The sequence below is a fragment of the Puma concolor genome, chromosome A2, assembly GCF_028749965.1.
Source record: "Puma concolor isolate L17-30 chromosome A2, mPumCon1.1.hap2, whole genome shotgun sequence".
In the NCBI taxonomy this organism is placed as follows: domain Eukaryota; kingdom Metazoa; phylum Chordata; class Mammalia; order Carnivora; family Felidae; genus Puma; species Puma concolor.
The window spans coordinates 70139079-70157549 of record NC_141668.1 but is presented as its reverse complement, the minus strand read 5'-3'; the positions used below and the strand labels follow the sequence as shown (position 1 = coordinate 70157549).

At 42.4% G+C, this 18471-nt stretch overlaps 2 long non-coding RNA genes across 3 annotated transcripts in view; one reads left to right on the top strand and one right to left on the bottom strand.

The window, feature by feature from the left end:
• Positions 1-18471, bottom strand: part of LOC147583256 (uncharacterized) — a 44320-nt gene that overhangs the window by 10315 nt on the left and 15534 nt on the right. The gene's annotated exons all lie outside the window — the stretch shown is intronic.
• On the top strand, positions 62-13602 carry LOC147583257 (uncharacterized). Its single transcript, XR_015246942.1, has 4 exons — positions 62-192; positions 3516-3573; positions 3665-3807; positions 12611-13602. It is a non-coding gene; the product is annotated as an uncharacterized LOC147583257 (long non-coding RNA).

Genomic DNA, 18471 nt, shown 5'->3' with positions numbered 1-18471 from the left:
AATCATCCTACATCTAATAAACCCATCTGAGATATATCTACCATATGGTAAAGTCTTGTTCTGCTTTATTCCAACAAATTGGTCCTTGGATTCTTCTCACAGCTGTTGCTGCTATTGTTTAAGTTGTATTGAGTCCTGGCAACGAGCAGGATGCTGTGTACAACAGTCAGGATCCCCACATCTCTGGCCTGTGTAAGTGTTAAATGGTATCACCTGTGATGAGGACTGAGCACCCAGGATATTTAAAAGCCTCACACATAAGAAGTGCTCAATAAATGGGGACCAAAAAAAAAGTTGTTTTAATTATAATATTCTGGGAGTTCAATGTCAGGAGAAAAATGGGAGTGGGTTTCTAAATCCAATTACCACCCAGACAATAAGGATGCTAAAATAAGCAAACAATTAAATCACTTTTCTTCAGAATTTCCCCTTCACTATTCTCCCCCAGTTTGGTTTAGCTCAAGAAACACTGATATGTGCCCAGCCCTGTCCCAGCATGAGAGGCACAAAGATAAACGTGGCCACTTCCTGGCTATGAGCTGCTGCCCTTCTGCTGGGGAAATGAGACACTTAGGATTCTTTCCAAGCAGGGTCTTTTACCATTGCAGTAGCATTTAGAAAGTTTATTATACAAATCCATATCAGTAATATAATCCTGTGAAAGGAAAACACTTACTCTTCTTAATAGTTTTTTAACTTTATTGACATATAAATGACAAAGCAAAATTGTAAGATATTTACAGTATACATCATGGTGATTTGTATATTGTGAAAGGATCCCTGACCTAGTTAATTAACACATCCATCACTTCACATATTGATCTTCTTTTTTGGTGATAATTTATATGCTTAATTATACAATACAGTGTTATCAACTACCATCACCATGTTATACATTACATCCTCAGATCTCACTAGTCTTACAGCTGGAAGTTTGTACTCTTTTTATTACCTTTCCGTATTCCCCGTACACTCATTATGATTAAAGTTAGTTAGCTTTATCATATTTTGGTGGCTTTCTATTTAATTTAAGTCTTCCATGAATAGAGGAGTCATCTTTTGATTTTGCTCTGATGCTACCGGAATTGTTGTGTGTTTTGAATATGCTGGTAAATAAATAAACAAACGAATAAATGTGAACTAAATTTATGCTTAATAAAAAATAAAGCCCATTCTAACAAGCTTATAGGTAATTCTTACCTTATATTTAAAATACACGTAGCTATCACCACACACACACACACACACACACACACACACACTCACACACACGCACACACACATACACATACAGTCCAATATCAAGAGATAATTTAATCCTCTTAGTCTATCTGGATAGGTCATCTGCAGGCGTATAGCCAGACTTCCTTAACATGTTGAGTGGTTTAATATCATCGCTACTCTTGTGGAGGGTTTTCCCCCTCGGATTTTCCTTTACAATTTTATCAAATTTCAGCCAATTCCTTTCTGTAGTTTAAGTAAGACAGGAAGCCTTGCCAGCTCTGTATTAACTCAGGACCATTTCCTGTTAACTTGGGATTGAGGGGGTCACCGCCCCCCCTTCCTCCTCCTCTCCATCTTCCTTACTTTATTGCCTAGTTTCCCTCTGTTTTGTTTTGTTTGTTTTTTCCTGCTGTTCTTCTGAAAAGCTCCCTGGACCTATTTTCTAAGAAAGAAGAATACTAAAGAGAATGGAAGATAGGATGGGAAAGGTGAACAAAGATGAAAAAAGAAGAATTGTGAGGTTCTCTCAGTGTTTTAACCTCAGGTTCTATTTCTGTGGACAACCAGAAGTGAACGACCATTCTAGAAAGACTAAAAAGATCAAAAATGCTAGGAAGAGAGACAACGTCAAGAGATGCCAGAAGAGACTCTGCTAAAGGGAGGAACCATCTCAACTTTTTCCTTCTTCTTCTAATCTCTCTTTTCACAACTCACCTGCAGTGGCCTTTACACTCCTGGTGGGATGGAAACCCTTGGGAAGCCCAGAAGAAGTAGAAGGGACAAATGGCATAAAGTAAAATCCCACTTAGAAGCCAAAAACCAAAAACCAAAACAAAACCAAAAACACTTCCCCAGGGCCTCTAGATTCATTGCTCAAGTATTTTCCACTGCACCCCACCCACTCTCCCAGGCCACCCCACACCTGAACTTCTGGTTGAGCCAGAAGAGCACTTGGAAGTTTGGGGGCAGGGCCAGAAGCCCAGCACAGCCTCAGGCAGTGGGCTCAGCCACCTCCGCTACAGCACTGGGAATGTACTGTCCCCAAAACACCCAACCCGTAAAAGTTAGATACAGAGAAGCAGCCAGCAATTTCAGAAGCAATTGGGGTTGGCACCAGCACTCACCCACCTTCCTGCTGGGCTCTAGTTGTGGCTATGAAACAGGGTGCAAGGGTGTCCCGGCCCTGCATCCTAACTTCCAGTTAAACCAGAAGCTGGACATTCAGGGGAGGAGCCAGGAATGTGGCCAACCAGGTGCAGGGACATTACTGCCACAGTTTCTATCATGGCCCACAACCAGAATCCAGGCCACACAGGTGTGTTTGTTGAACAGAAACATTATGAGATTCTGTTTAAAAAGAAAATCTTCTGTTCCAGACTCTGAACAATAATGGCTGTCATTTGTTGAGCGCTTGCTATGTATGGGCTAGACTCTCCATGTAATAGATCATTTAATTCTAATAATCCTATGCAGTAGATACTATAATTATCTCTCCTTTCCATACTGGGAAACTAGAATTTAGAAGAGTAGAGAACTTGATTCAAGCCACTGAAGAGCCCGATCCAAGATTCCATGCCAGGTAGATTTGACTCCAACACCCACAGTTTTTTAAAATGTCCCATCATTTTCTTTTTCTTGTTATTTCTTTTTATTATTGAGCTATGGTTGACACAAAATGTTACATTAGTTTCAGGTATACAACATAGTGATTCCATAGTTCTGTATGTGATGCTGTACTCACCACAAGTATAATTACCATCTGTCACCATACAACGCAGTTACATTACATTGACTATATTCCCTATGCTGTGCCTTTCATCCCCCTGACTTACTCATTCCATAACTGGAAGCCTGTGTCCCCACTACCCTTTGCCCATTTTGCCCATCTTCTACCTCCTCCCCTCTGACAAACACCAGTTTGTTCTCTGTATTTATGGGTCTGTTTCTGCTTTTGTTTGTTTGTTCATTTGCAAAACCCACATTTTTAATGATCAAGCGAAGGAAACCAAAATTCTGAGAGCACTCTTCCTGGATGAGATTTTAAGTCATTTCGACCTTGTTTTGTTAGAGGGACAGAATTCAGTAGCCAGACAGCACATAGTTTTCCTCTATCTGACAATGTGCCTGAGGACAGAAGTAGATTCTAGAAATCAGATAAACAAGCATCAGAGATAATCCACTCACGAAGCAGAACTTGAGGGAATGTGTGGGTGGAAATGTGAATTCTAGGCTTAGTCTGGCTCAGAGTTGACTTGTGTCAAAGTTAAAGTATTTCTCTTGTCTTTCAGCAGCAGCTAATACAGGAAGATACACCCGCCATGAGCTTTAGTCGCAGCTCTACATAAATAGGTAACATGCTAATATCTGATATATTCAGGAGGTCCCTGAAGAGCAAGAACTTTACTCACTAATTCCTTAACTTTCCAAACCACATTTTTAGGAGAAATACTGACTGACCAACACCAAGGAGAAGCATAATAAAGTACTGGAAATATTCTGGAAACTTCCTGAAGAAACAGTAGATGCAATAAAGGAAGAAAAAGTCAACACTGCCTTTGTATCCAATGGCCCCTCGCTCTTAAAGTAAGAGAACCCTTATGATTTTACAGCAGTTTCAATAATAAATGTAATTGATAATTTAACATAATTATCAAATAAACATGTTGAGACAGTATTCCCCCATCCACAGAGGCCTTAAGAATCCTCATGATGATGACTTTGGGAGCATTAGGACTATTTATAAAATATTCTAGTCAGCCCAAACTACTATTATTACTTGTCCTCCCCGTACCTGTGAACTCCCAGGAGGCTCCTATTTGTATATTTGTGATTACCAAGGGAGATCCCCAATCTGGCGAGGAAAGAAAGACAGCAAGACTCTTCCCCTCTCTCTCAAGGCCTCCCAACTCAATTGATGGGACTGCTCTGTCATAGTGAACTAGGATCTAACAGCAGGTATTCTCTTCCTCACCCCTTTCTATGCCACAGGCTCCTCCAAAGAAGGATGCCCTTCTAGAACAATTGTCACACAAAATGCAGAACTGGCACACCTCAGTTTCCATAAAAAAGTCAGAAGCCTAAGATCATATAAAAACAGCTTCAAGCCTACACAGTAAGCCAGCTCCCTATGCAATATAATTTGGAGCAAATCAAAAGATTCCAAGATATATACCCCTCAACTACTTTCATTCAGTCAGTCAACCATTATTTATTGAGCACCTGCTGTGCAGGGGTTTTTAGAAGATGGAAATACAATGGCCATAGGGTTGCCAGATTTAGCAAATAAAAATCTTGTATTTGATCTGGCAACTCTAAATGGCCAGCAAGAGACCATGCCTGCCCACAAGGACCTTACAATCTAGTGCCCTATGCATTCCCTAAGAATTTTTAAATCTATTAGCACCTTAGCAAAAGTGGATTTATCCAATTAGCCTCAAAGTGCAGAACTAAGTTTTGAAGGGAAGACTAAGGTCCAAGGCAAGGCAAGCATCAGTAGAATGTCACAGAGGAAGTAATAATGACTGACCCAAGACAATGCAATGGCTCTGTGCCTCTAGTTGGTGGCAGGGGTTGGGGGTAGGGTTGCCAAGTAAAGGGATCCAAATGAAGAAATTATTGCTGAGAACTCAGCTTGCTTCACCTGCATTCCAAATTAGTGACAAGTTAGCCAAAAATGTTGTCAAGGTTGGTAAACATCTCAATTAGACCTGAACAGAGCATCTAGTGGGATCTCATGCCAGCTTATGGTTTGGTGTGGAAACCATACAAAATGTGGTGGTTTTATAGGGTTTGAACCTGAAAGCAAGCAAAATGTGGTGGTTTGAGCTATGTTTTTCTTGGAGTATTTTAGGTACTCAGGCATAAAAATTCACAGTCAGGCTTGGGAGGTCCAATCTAAAACAATAAAAAGTTTTCACACTATCCTTTCAGCAACCACAAGGAATAGGCTTCCAAGAGAAGTTGTAGACTCTTGTTTGAATATCTTTTAAATATGGTTGATAGATGGACTATTTAGGCCATATTTATGTGACAAAAATTGATTCTGATATTGAGAGGGAAGAAAAAGGCTGTCTTTTCCTGGACCAATATTATCTACATAGGAAAAAGAAAGCAAGGGATTATTATGCATGTCATTTTGTTAATCATAAAACTAGTAAAAGATTAGTTCCATTGGCAGAAATATCTTGCTGTGAGCAACTCCATAGCATGAGTCTAAAGTGAGAGAGAGAAGAGTAAAATAATCCATTTTGTTTTACATGTCAGTTATTAAAGCCGCTTCAAAGCCTTCATGGAAAGATGTGGGGCACATAAAAATGGGAAGTGCCACAAAAGAGGTGGCAGAAATGCAAAGATCCATTTGCACAGCAAACTTTACCACTTCCCTGACTAGTTATCTACAGTTTCCTAATCTTAGGATCCCATACTCTGTATTGTCTTATGCCAGTTGCAAAATACAAATTCCTGTTTCTCCATTCCTTTCCTTTCTTTGACCTCCTTTGTCTGAGCCAGGAAATGAAATGCCTCATGGGAACATGTAAGTGCAGGGTTAGAGCTGTACTAGGTTTTGAGTAATGTTGACTCTGTGATGGCAGAGGAGTGCCCTGCCTGAGTCCAAGAAAATAGACCACATGACCTTTCCCAAGATTTTCTTGCAGCTTCTGTGAGACTCATTCATTCGACCTGCAATCAAATTAAAATATTTACTTCATTCTTTAGTTTGAAGAGCATAGTATTTCTTCATCATCAATGGAAATTCTATTGTTCTCACAATGAAATGAATTTATTTTTAAATTTTGTATTGCTTCATTTTATTTTCAAGGGGGAGAGAGAAAAATTATAAAATCAATTATGGTTTACATGAACAGAACAGTAGGAATCATCATTATTATCACATAACTCATATATTTATTAAGTTGTTCCAGGAAAATCTAGTTAATTTAGACCTGAGCCTTTGAAACATTTGATAATTCCAAGATGGGGAATTGACTGAACTTTTCCTTTGGTGGAAGTGAGAGAGTTAATAAATCTAATTAAGTGAGCTTTGCAGGGGGTGATTAATCTTAAGAAAACAAACTGCTTTCAAACACTCCAGTAATAACTGTTTCTGACAATTAATGAAACGATTACAAAGAATCCTGGCCTACTCATTAAAGCAGACCCAAGTTATAAGGTCTTGGCTACAGAATATTGGTCCTTGGATTATGTAAATATTTCCTAATATATTTTTTAATGTTTATTTATGTATTTTGAGAGAGAGAGAGAGAGAGAGAGAGAAAGAGAGCACATAGGCAAGGGGGGGGTGGTGTACAGAGAGACAGGGAGAGAATCTCAGGCATGTTCCATGCTGTCAGGTCAGAGCCTGACATTGGGCTCGATCTCACAAACTGTGAGATCATGAACTGAGCAAATATTTTCTATATGGTAGGTTACACACAGTATTCTCTAATTCTGACATATTATGGTGTATAATGACCTTCCCTCAAATTAGCCTGCTGTAATGAAGGTTTCTCTGTATTTCTGTTCTAGAGTTGTATGAACCCAAGATGTCAGTCAAATAAGCCTAAATGGTCTTTTGAAGATACTTATGATCCATGCAATCTCTGTTAATGACTTTTACATATACATATGTCCCTTAAACCAATGGCACAATTGGATTAATTGGAAGCCAGTTGTCCAGCACATTGTGATAGTTGAAACTTAACTATGAACACTCATGTAGATAATCATGTAGATAATCTAAATCACTATCCAAGGAATATACAAAAGCCATACATTGAATAATATGGTCAAATGTCTAAGGATTTCACAGGTAAACCCAACTTGTTCATGAGCTCTTCAATTAAATTGAGAAGCTAGCTGAAGATATTTTGTCTTGAAAACACCAACAATTCATTAGAGAGCCCACAACCAAAACTCTTCATAATGTTACTTATGGGAACGATAGGTCTCTTTGAGTACTCTCCTTGAGGCACGCTAAGTAAACTAAATGTAGAAGAATCCGTCTAACTACAACTTAGTTATAAATCCAAACAAAACAGAAAGATTGAGTATTCATCCAACATACATATATTAAGTATTTACTATCCATCAGGTTCAGTTATAAGCGCTGAAAACGGAAGATAAATATTACATGGCACTTACACCACAGCTTATTGTCTACTTAGGGAGACACAGGTTAATAAAGCAACAATGACAAAAAAACCCACAAAACTACAAATACTATAAAAGAAATAAGCAGTGGGTGCTATGTAGTCATAAAGACAGACACCTAATTTCAAGCATCAGAGAAGACTTTTGGAGGGTTATTACTTGAGCAAAGCTGGAGAGCTGAGAACATAGCCTCGTGCACAATGAGCCAGGGAGGGTTTTCTAGAATAAGGGAATAGCAGAAGGAGATGCAGAAGGAGAAACCAAAAGGCCTTGTTAAGCATTATATTAATGTTAATGGTAAGCATTAGCTAGTACTTTTCACAAAGCACCTTACTAAGGATTTTACAGTCATTTATCTCATTTAATTCCACCATTACCAAATAAGTCAGTTCTATTGTCATTCCAGTTGTACAAAAAGAAAAGTGAGGATTCAGAGAAGAAATATAATTTGCTCAAGATTATGTAGCAGTTTGACTCGAGAACCCAAGATCTTCACCTCTAAGCTCTAAGCCTCCACAGGAATGCCCCAAACCCCAAATGGAGTTTGTCTTTGCTTTATAGGCAATAGGAGACCTCTAAAAATCTTAGGTGAATATACTTAAAGTAATCTTTTTTTTTTTTAATCCTATAGTCCTATACCTTGATTGCTTTCTGGTTAAATCTGACTTCCAACTTGAGAAAAAGAACAGTGACTTAAAAAGTCCCTTTGTGCATGTGAATCATAACCCCTGGAATTAGGACAGAGGTAAGAGTAATACTATTTCCAACAAGCAGAGATGGGAACTGCTGTCAGTCACTCTGATATGCTGTGTAGAAACCAACTTGGGCTGTCATGCCATGCATACATGGTAGAATACTTCACTTATAACTACTCTCATGGAGGTAGGGTCAGATTGCTAAATCTGAATAATTTAAATTCAGAGTACTTCTTCAGTATTCTTTCTTTATAATTGAAGGTTTTTAAAGGGCAAGATTTGCTTAGAACCATGGTTAAAATAGTAGAGTAAAACTACAGTGATCTAAAATGATCTAATTTTCTAGAAAATTACTACTTTCTACAAGCTGCATAAACTTTAATTAAAAAGACAAGGAGGCCTATTCTCTCCTCTCCTTACACACATACGACACACTAGGCCCTTGGGATTCTGGTGAAAGGAAAAGAGCAGATTGAAGAAATTAGAATTTTTAGCAAAACTAAAGCTAATTAAGATGTAATGCTTATTTCCATCATTAAGGACCAACAAGTATCAAACATTGTTGCTTTTCTAGAGAGAAAATATGTTTTACTTGAAAATATGTGTAAAGTTAGTTTATAAAATAAACTGTAGAGGCAGGTTAAGTCACAAGTAACAACACACAAATCACCTCATAGGAACATGACAATAACGTTCTGCAGTTAAATATCACCAAGATGAGGATTCCTAAGAGGCTTAACACTGTGCTTTATGTATCTATATCCGATAAAATATCCCCAGCATCCTATTAAAAATATTTTGGTAGTTTCCACTACAAATTCTCCAGAAGCTGATCTTACTGGTAGCATATTTAGAGCAATGGATCAAGGAAAAGGGAGGCCACTAAGGTGAGAACAGACACTGAGTTTGAAAATAACCTCAGCAATTCACAGGATAGGATCTATGGCCACAAAAGGTTTCTCAGCCTAAGTAATCACTCAGGGTTTTTTTTTTTTTTCCTTCACCTGCTTTCTCTCTTTGCTTTCTTCCTTCCTGATCGCTCTCTTTCCATGGTAGTCCACCTTCCAAGCTGTTCCCAAACTGATTGTCTAAAATCACCTTAAAAGGACATATTTGATGCAAAGCAGCTTAGTGCACTCTGTCCTATGTGTAGAAGAAGCATTTGGGTAGCCTCCGTGTCAGTGTGAATTGGGCTGCCATGGAGGCTGGCCCACCGAGATTAAATGAAAATCAACTCTAATAGGGATGATGTAAAACAGAATAGCATTTTTTAAAAACACATTCAGATATCTGCAGGTATTCCTCCCATTCAACAAGTTCTGAAAAAAGCTGGACAGCAGCTACAGCTTCATAAGCAGCTTCTTGCTATATGATGTTGATGCGCTGACAAAAAATTGAGAAATGAGGGGAAGGATGTGCACACAGCACAAGTGTTTATGATTATGTACACATGACTCGTGTTGAGTACGTAGCTCAGCTATACTAACTATACTAACTGATTAACTGTATTTATATATATGGGAGGTGGTTTGAAAAGCACTAGAATGTGTGTGTGCATATGCAAGCAGAGTGAAATACTGTATTGTGTGTATAAATATCAGGTAGTATAAAATAAAATACCCTATAGTTGTTTGTTTAGGGACACATTTGGATTGAGTGAGCACTATAACAATCATTTCTTTCAAAGCCACAAAAACATCATACTTTTTTAGTTTTAATAAAGTCTAGTTTTTGGCAGTTCTTTTATCACATCTGTCATCCCCTAAGCTTTGCTTAGCCAAAGCACTCAGACTCAAATTTTGAAATTGTCAATATAGTCCTTCTAATATTTAAGTCTTAAATCATCTAAGCAGATTAACTACTCTTATTCTATGCCTACAGGATGCAGGGGTAAAGAAAGGCAGAGGAAATAATAACTTTTTTTCAGGCAATTAAGTTCCTGTGGAGGTTGTGTTTGGGGCATGCATTTGGAAAGTGGTCCAATGTATTTATGTAGATAACCAGGTAGACAAGAGGAGTACATACACTCCAGTATCTAGATCTGTAAGACAAAAAAAAAATGGCTCCATCTAAGATGCTTAATCCTTGAGCTTTTAAATAAAAAGTTATAGTTCACACTGACACTTTCCAGTTTGCCAACTAGCAGTGGATGTCCTGAAGCCAAGAAAGATATCTTATAGAAACACACACAAAGGAAAGAAAAAAGAAAGAGAGAGAGAAAGGGGAGGGGGCTCCTTTTCACAGCAGTGCCTATCTGTGTGGTGACCTCATTTTTGCTACGATCTCCCTTTGGAGATCAAAGCAGGATTAATGTGATTCTTTACTGTTTGCCCTGCACATCTCAGAGCTCTGGAGACTTCGGAAATAAGTGGAGATGCAGCCCTGGAACACAGGGGAAACAGAATAGGAATGTGGTGGGTGAACAGTCCAAAGGATAACTATGAAAAGTTATTTGGGATTTGGGAAGCAATGCAGAATTTAAAGTCCTTTGCATTTTTAAACACCTCTGCTTTCTCTTTTCTCATTTTCTGGGGCAAGGCTTTTGTCTAATTGATGAGGCCAGCACTAAATGTCATATTAATAAGTTTCCACAATGACCTTCTAGCTCATTGGGAATGTTTTGCAGCTGCTAGTACACATAATAAGAGAATGGAACCCTGCATGTTTTCACACTAAAGCCCTTTCGCGTTACAACCAGGCATTTATGCAGAGGATTTAAAAGAAGGGAAAATCTTCCAAAATATCAAAATGAGCTTTTGTATTTCCACTGCGTGTCACATTCCTGGATGCCGGAACCCCTAAAGAGTGTTTCTGCAGCCTTTCAGAGGTGCTCGTTGTTTTCTTGAGAAAAAAAGGCAAGTCTTATATTCCTGGGATCTCCGAAGGTGAAGGAAAAATCACTCTCGTTTTTAATGCTTAATGTATACACCTCTTGGAGGGGTAGAGAAAGCCCCCCTCTGCCAAACCTGACTGTGATTTCAGCTGCATTACCTAGAAGAGGGCGCTGCAGTTTTTAGGGACTCGGTACAGCAGGGGAGAACCGGATTGCGGGGGTAGGGGTGGAGGTTCTCTCAGTCAGGGATGTGACCCCACGGTCTCCACTCTTGGTTTACGTAATTCCACCCCAAACTCACCTTCTCCGCAACTCTGCATGCCTAGCCACACAAAGACACTCGCACAACAAGAAGTCCCCAACTCCAACAGCCCATTCACTACTAAGCTAAGCCCTGGTTTTTCCTGCGAGCACCTTCGTCTTGTTCGCGCTTCCAAGTTCCTTTAGGTTAGTGCTCGAAGACCATTTTTTCCCCCTTTCACCAAGTCTCTCCAAACCCAGCTGGAGGCTACGTGGCCAAAGCCCAAGAAGTGGCGCAAGAAGAAGACACCTCATGACACGCTGGGGATAAAGGTCTAGATAGGACCCAAAGGCGGGGACCCAGGGGCCTTCCCACGCGTATCCCCGCCCTGACACCCATGGAGGTTCCACCTCCTTTTGCGTAACGTCCAATACGCCTGTCCCCTGCGGAGCGGCGGGGAGCTTGGAGTCAGGCTGTCTCCAGGGCCAGGAGTGTGAGGCCAGGGGTCTCCTCTGCTGCAGTCCTCGCAGCCCCGCCCGAGAGCTCAAACTTTCGCTTCTGCGTCCTGGCGGCGCCGGACTCCCGCTGCCTGCCCAGAGCTCCCACCTGGAGAGGGAATTCAACAAGGAACCCGGTGAATTGCCTCAACTGGATAAGCAGCCCGCTGGTGAAGCTTTTTGTCCGGAATACAATTCCCAGGGCCAAGATAAGGGAGGAGGAATCTCTCTCAGTGCCTAAACACGCTACGCTCACCTCCAGTTGTTTTAATCACAACAAACACTAGCAAACTGGACTGTCCTTGCTTTATTTAGCTACAGCTGGCGGTGTTGATAATTGTTTTCTCATTATCATGCTAATTTGTTAACAAGGAAATTTTCCGTTGAACAGGGATTATTCCGGAATCGGTAACTAGGAATCTTGGCTGGCTGAGGGACTCAGCCCGAAAATTCTGTTGGAAAAGCTCCCAACATCAGTATCAGCCCACCCACCCTCCCCCTCTCATTCCCTATTTTTACACTATTATTCTTTCTGCAGCCCTGGTTTGCACAGCGGTGGCCTATCACTCGGAAACCATCCTGTAGCTAAAAAGGATAGTAGTTAGAGACCCACAATTCATTTTAAAAATGTTAAGTTTTAAAATATTGCAGGGTGTTTTTTCCCGAAGTTTAAAGGACCACCTGAAAACTCAAGTACAATTAGTCGCTGTATTTTAAAGGACTTTATATTGCTGAAAAATTTCTAACCGTCGGTGTCTGACTTTGCAAAATATAGGAGTTAGAATTTAGTAAAAGTTACTTACTAAAGCGCAGTGGGAGCCCTGTAAGTTTTACAGTTTCTGCCAAGACATTGCTAATATGTATGTATGTATTCTCATGGGTTGTATTTTTTTAAGCTCTCATTTTTAAAACTTCATGTTTTGGGCATGATTCCTTAAGTTCCTATTAATATGTGATCTTTTTAATCCAGCAGAAAATCGAAATTCTAAGGAAGGGAAGTGCAGGTTTCAGCCTCTCTTCACATCGTTACAAGTAAGGTTTACCAACTCTTTTGACTTGTATTTGCTAACTTAGAAAACTTTAAAGGTAAATTTGGAAAATTAACTTGAAAGAAGCACATAACAAAGGGTGACTTTCATCAGTTTTTTTTTTTTTTTTTGGAGGGGAGGGTGTTTAAATCAGTTAAGACCCACAGAGTAATAAAATTACATAGCATTCTGAAATATATAATATGGGGAGGGCTTTAAAAAATAATCCCATCTAACAATCCTTGCATATACACAACTAGCAAGAAGTCCACAACTACCAACAGCCAGCATTGCTTGCAAATTGTATTCGATTGAAACTCTGCTGAAGAGTTGATCTTTCATTGTATTTTGGAATTGTGTGAAGGTATGTATGTACGGGATCTATGTATGTATAGTTCTTATACTTTATATATGTTTAGACATGCATCCCTTTTAAATGTTTACGTGGTTAGTCACTTTAAGAACATCAAAATAAATTATACGTTGGCTCACACTATCTCCCAGGTATTCCTAAACACTGATGAACAAAAATCTTTATATCGGAAATGAAGAGTACCCATTTAAAGGAAAGAATGGAAAGGGGAACTCGATTTATTCTCATTTGTTTATCGCTAGACGTTCCCCCCACCTCTCCACAAATTCATTTGAATAGCTTTCAAGCCGGAAAATGGAAATGTGGCTCCTGCCCTCTATTTCAGCGGCAGCAGCAGCGTCCTGGCAACAGCGCAATTTTCTATCATCAAGGATAAATGGCATCGAACAGAACATTCTGATAAAAAAAAAAAAAGAAAGAAAGAAAGAAAGAAAGAAAAAAAGCTTCAGCCCAAGGAGCCCATGATTGCTGGCCTTCCTGTCTGTCATCCCTTTACAAAATCCTCTCCGCAAACCTGAGCGGCATGCTGTCAGAGCTAATAACGTCTTCTGGGGGGGGGGGGGGGGGGAGGGGGAGCATAGTCTTCCCTGCACAATGTTCCCATTTATTAAATCGAGTGCTTATTTTAAAATTGCAAATATCTTTGTTTGGTTCACGGCAAATTAAAACCAAGATGCAGGAAGTTACATGATGCAACAACTATTCGTGTCATATCAAAGAATCAAGCCGCTATCTCGCCCTTCTTTGGGCTAAGGTCGGTTGAGGGGGAAGGGGAAATCTGGGGGAATCGAGGGTAAGAGGTTTTTCGGAGGAAAAATACAAGTCTGCTCTCCCTGCAGGTAAGCTGAGAGTAATTGAAAGCCAGAGGAACGATGTCCGTTCCTACCGGGGAGAATGAGCTCACTGCGATTCCGGGAGCGCGTGTGGGCGCGGTCCTCCGCGCGACGCCGCACGCGGGTCTGCCAGAGCTCAGCGCCCAGACTCGGAGCTTTCCCGCGGGAGGCTTAGGGCGTAATGGTGGCTATTTGTCGCCCACTGAGATCCCTTTCCAGAAAAGGCCATTCTGCTCCAAGGAGATGGATCTCTGGGGTCTCCGTGCCCTCACTGGGGGTCTTGGAGAGGTTTAGAGGACATCCCTGCAGGCGTTCCCTGAGTCAGGCGCTTCTCCTGAGAGGTGGGGGCTGGAAGCCGCGGAGCAGCCGCCCACCCACGCAGGCGGGCTTGCAGGTGCTGGCCTTGGGCTTCTTAGCTGCCGGGGCTCGTGCCTGGGAGTGCGCCGTCCGGCTTGACTGGTGACCGGCTCTACTGCCCATAGAGTTCTTGGTCCATCCAACGCTCCTGCACTTTGGACAGAAATCCACATGGCCGGGGGCCGGGGGGGGGGGGGGGGGCGGAGGTGGAGATGGCCGAAGCCCCAAAGAGAATGGGGAGCAGCGATGCTGGTACTCTTCCCGTCGCACCAACCTCTGGGGATTTTTTTCTCTTAATTGAGGAGAGATGAGGGAGGGGACCTAAAGTGAAGAGAGAATCAGATCTTAATATCCTTTAAAGTTGGCCCAAAGAAAGGGAATAATGGAGAGGTATGTAAAGGACCCCAAAATTCGGGGAGACCCTAACAAATAGAAGCCGTGGACCGAAGTCTGTATATGAGAGATTGGGGCGTGCGGGGGGACGGGTAATCAGCTTGGTTTGCAAGGAGCTCCGGCGGCTGAGAACGGTGGGAGGAGGGGAATGATGGGGAGACCTTTGTTTAATGAGGAAACCTAATTATTGCGCATCTGGAAGTCTTGGTCCCAACTAAGAGACGGAGGCGGGTACCCCCGCCCCCACACCCGAGATGCAGTGCGCATGCCCAGCCTTCGGATTTGCATGATAAGGCTCACACGTGAGTCAGCTGTGGCTGTGCCTGGGCCCGCTGTGGCAACCAATAGAATCCCGATCTCCACTGCGCCTCTGGGTCACATTGACAACTCGGTTCCCCCCACAATAGGCCTTTAAAACCCATTTTTAAAATAAAAAAGAGTACTTTAGTATCGATTCTCGCCTTCGCACGCTAGATTTCTGTGGGAAATAGACACATTTTAGAACTACAAATACATTTACTACAAGCAAGGGTTAAAGTATTCAGAATTTAAGAGAAAGTTATTAGACTGGAGAAAGGAGTCTGTTCAAAGAACACTGGCGGGAAATCAAGAAATCCTGGGACTGCTGCCTTCAGAACCCTCAGACTTGCCCGAAGTTGAATCTCTAGAGCCTTGTCTGTCACATGAAAATCCCACCTACCTCATTGACCAAATGAGGCCCAGAAGCAGAAACATTACCGTGTACAAGCGAGCCTGTCTTAGGAAACCAACCCCAAACCCAACGCTTTCTCCATTCGCATCACCAGCCCCCACGGTTGCCTGGGAGATGGGAAGCTAGAACACCTGCATTTCATCCTTCTCCCTTTCCCAGACACCAAAGTGGTCTATGTACTGAGGTCCATGTGTTAGCTCCCACATCTGTGAAATGGGGCTAATTAAAGAAGGGCAGAGGGAACTAGAAAGGTAAAGAAATGACATAAATCTCCTGCCTGTCTGGGCCTCTCTCACCTCCACCCAAGCTCTGAAGCTGGAAACTATGAGGTTAATTCTCTGAGGCTGCAGAAGGGGTGGGCCAGATGGGAAATATTACCTATCCTGCCCCTTCTGCACACTAACACTGCTGCCTGCCCTCTGCAGCACCCTGACGGTTACCAACCACCCTGTACTCTTCCCACCATATATCCATGCCAGAATTACTGCCCACAAATGGGCCTCCAACAGTCCTGAGAGCGCTCCTGTCTGTGACAGGAAAACTGCCTGTTCATATCACTGAAATAAAACAGGTGGGGATTATTATGTGCAGTTCCTCTCCCCTTTTGTGTAATTCACAAGTCTCCAACATAGGATTAGGCTTCAAATGCATTTGGTCAGGTACACACTTTTTAGTGCTCAGCTCAAACAATGTTAAAACCATTCCAGCAGTGCCTCTGTTTGTCTCTAAGGTCTTTCTTTCTCACCCTCCAGGCCTACAATTATAACTTTTTTTTTTTTTTTTTTGGAGCAAATGAACGAGAGTCGCACCCCAAACGTCCAAAATGCAAGGCGCTAAAGAGTGGACTTCAAGGTCTTACTTGTTAATCTAAGATCAATATTATTTGACCAATAAGTATTAAAATGACATACTGTTAAGCATTTAGCTGCCAACATCCATGTCTGTTTTCTAAGGAGATACTCACTTGGTAGTCTCTTTATCGTGATTGTGTTTGGAATTGCCTTTGCAAAAATTAAGCTTTCTCTTAAATTGGCCCAATAAAATCAAGAGGTTTCAAGATGAGATAGCCACGTTGTTTTAAATCCTTCTTGACCATTAGACTTTAGGATTTTTCTTATAACTGACTTGTCTTTGTGCTTTATGGAAAATAAGGGTGTATTTGAAAGGAAATACAGACTTAAAAGAAAGTCCATCAGCCAATCAATAATTGCACTGTCCCCAGTTGAGGCAAAATCCTCCTTCCCTGTGTTGGGAGTGGCTGCCATATGAAGTTTACCTTTTTGACCATGTGGAGTAAAATTGAACCAACATACGTCTCATTCATATCCCAGCTTCCTTCTTGAGGCAGGTTTCAGAGCAGTCAGGGGTCTAACTTTAATGACAACTCACTGTCACCTCTAAGAGAAGGAAAGACCAGCAGGCTGGAAGTGAGGAAGGGAACACTGAGGTGTAGACTGAGGACAGTGACCTGGAACCCAGTGAGGCCACAGCTTCAGTGTCTGGAATTGCAGTTTACAGGCAACCTCAGCTCCAACCCAAACTATCTTGCAGTCACTTTGTCTCCCATCAGTGTGGACCTTAGGATACCTACTAGCTCCTGCCCATCCCAACAGGCATGACTGGCCATTGGCACCTTGTGCTATCAGGGCTTCTTAGTAAACCAGCTGAGCTGGGAGCAGATCCTTCCCATGTGGGCTTCCCTGCTCTTATTTGAGTTGAGACCGGTCAATTTAAAGGGAAACAGCAAAATGGAGGGGAGGGAGGAAGATTATAAGAATGCAACTGACACTGTGAAGGCTTCTGGAACCAATGCTGCCTCCTCCTAGAGGACTCTGAGGATGGTGCCCACAAATCAGGTGGAGCAGGACAAACTTCCCCTTCACGTTTTGGGTCATCAGGAATGAAGATTTGGGGTGGGGGATAGGGGATTCCCTTTTCTCTAGCAGGTCAATCAGGGAACAATAAGGAGGCGAGGGGGCTTGGCACTCTCTCCCACCCGGACGACTTCTTCTTGAGGCGCCTAGACTGCAGGTCTGCCCCCTGCCAACTCTCCGGATTAGTCTCCGGTGTCTGGGACCACTCCCACCTCACAACCTCCCCCTCCCCCCATCCCGTGGGAGTTATTCTGAGGACACTAAAGGTGCTCGAGGAACTTTCTTCTATCTCCTCAAGACCAGGCAGCTAAGCCTAGCCAGTCAGCCTGGGGGGGCTCTGGACGAAGCGCAGGACCCTTTGGGAGTCCTTCGGCCCTTGGGCAGATAGCGAGCAGATAGAGCACGCATTGCCCTGGCTGGCGTTTTCAAACAACACGGACTACAGGCTGCATCTTGAATATGAATTAGCCTTCTGCGCTGGTGTGAATTCGCTTTGAAACTCAACTTGTCAGAGTATGGTTTTAATTAAACGTCTTCGGCCCGAAAGATTATATGTTTTGTAAAGTATATCCTAGCATGAAATTTACTTCCACAATCTGAAATTAGATTTCTTGTAAATGTTTTCATAAAAAAGAAATAGGAAGGGGGTGTGTGTGAGAATGGAGTAGTTCATACTCGCCGCGTTCTTTTAAAACGTCCTGCCAAGCCGGCCGGGCGCCCGACGGGTCCCGGGTCGGCCCGCCAGCCCGGGCCGGTACATGGTAGCGACAGCGCGCCCAGGACGCGCGGAGTAACCCGAACCCGCCCGGGCAGGCGCGGCCGGCGCAGTGTTTGCAGTTGCAGACAATTCAGCAGACAGACAAGTTAATCCCGCACTGATTTGTTTTGGATCCATCTGTAGGACGCCAGATACCCCGTTCGGCTGCTGCTACAGACACCTGCCTCCCTCCCCACCCGGCACCGCTGTGCCTATCCCAGGAAAAACAGAAGAGGAGCTGGGTACAGGACGACCTCTACACCATTCAAGACCACACTTCAGTCTCGAAATTTAAAGTTCGCCTTTAAGAATTCCTGGCTAATATTTAGAACAACAGCAATGTTGATCGGACAGCTTCTCACAGACTGTCTAGAACTGCTCCAAACCAACCTCAAAGCTTCTCTAGACGGGGAAGGATCCCTTATCGGGTTCTCTATCACCTACCTGGGGGCATCTATCACCGGGGTAGCCCTCAGAGAAAAAGGGCCCTATTTCCCAGCATGG